Here is a 1,089-nt window from a genome sequence, read left to right as displayed (position 1 = left end):
CTCAGCCATATAAGAATACCATATAAGGTCCATATATCAGCCACATCTGTTTTTATTATTTGGCTCACTCTGGGTTGGGTTATGGCACTGTTTATGTTCAGTTCTGGATAAAAAGATGTGGACCAGTTTTGGGCCGGCGAACACAAACTAATCTGGGCCACACTTTAGCTGTTGATATGGGCCAGATCTGCGCCAAAGTAAATTTGCTGACTGGGCTGTGTTCTCATGTTACAATAAAGCTCTCGCCACATTTGTGCGGGACTGATTAAAATTATGCGGATTACCTGCAATCCCGCGCAGACATTCAGACTCTGTAATCGACATGAGGCGGATGCATGTCAAACTCGCTGTCGGAGAGAGACACAGCTTGGTAAAGCGGCGGCTTTTCCCGGTTCAGATATCAGGGCTTTTATTGGTCCGTTTACGATCGGATATCTTTATTGGCTACTGAAGTGCCGTCAAAGGTTTGAATATCAATTCAAATTGTGGGCGTACTCAGTAACGAACTATGATTTAAAAGTAACCAAGTAGATTATTTTGCTTAATTTGTATTTAAGTACAAGTACAGCTTTAAAAATATACTAAAAATAGTACAAGTACCTGTTAAAACTACTTAATTACAGTAACGTGAGTAGTTGTAATTCGTTACCTCCACCACTGATTAACAGCAGTGCAGACTTAGGGTAGTTGACTCATTCGTTGAATCCTGTCTAATACTGAACCAAACACGACTATATAAAGAACCTTTGTTAACGGCTGTCTCTTGTTTGTTTGATTTGTCAGTGACAACACCAATCAAATCATGGGTGTAGGTGAGGCTGACCGGTTTATAGATTTTATTCAGAATCACATAATGACCTTCTTGTTTGGCATTTTGCCATCTAACTAGATGTATTTGTGTGGAAGTTTTTCTTCCAGTGAAAAATCTTTCCTGGAACAGTTCCTGATAGAGTATTATAAATATAAGAACAGAAATCCAACTGGCCAGACGACTCCACTTCTTAAAGGGGTCATATGATGCGATTTCAATTGTTCCTTTCTCTTTGGAGTGTTACAAGCTCTTGGTGCATAAAGAAAATCTGTAAAGTT

The sequence above is a fragment of the Sinocyclocheilus grahami genome, unplaced genomic scaffold, assembly GCF_001515645.1.
Source record: "Sinocyclocheilus grahami isolate Dianchi unplaced genomic scaffold, SAMN03320097.WGS_v1.1 scaffold1970.1, whole genome shotgun sequence".
Lineage (NCBI taxonomy): Eukaryota > Metazoa > Chordata > Actinopteri > Cypriniformes > Cyprinidae > Sinocyclocheilus > Sinocyclocheilus grahami.
This window is presented reverse-complemented; position numbering follows the sequence as displayed.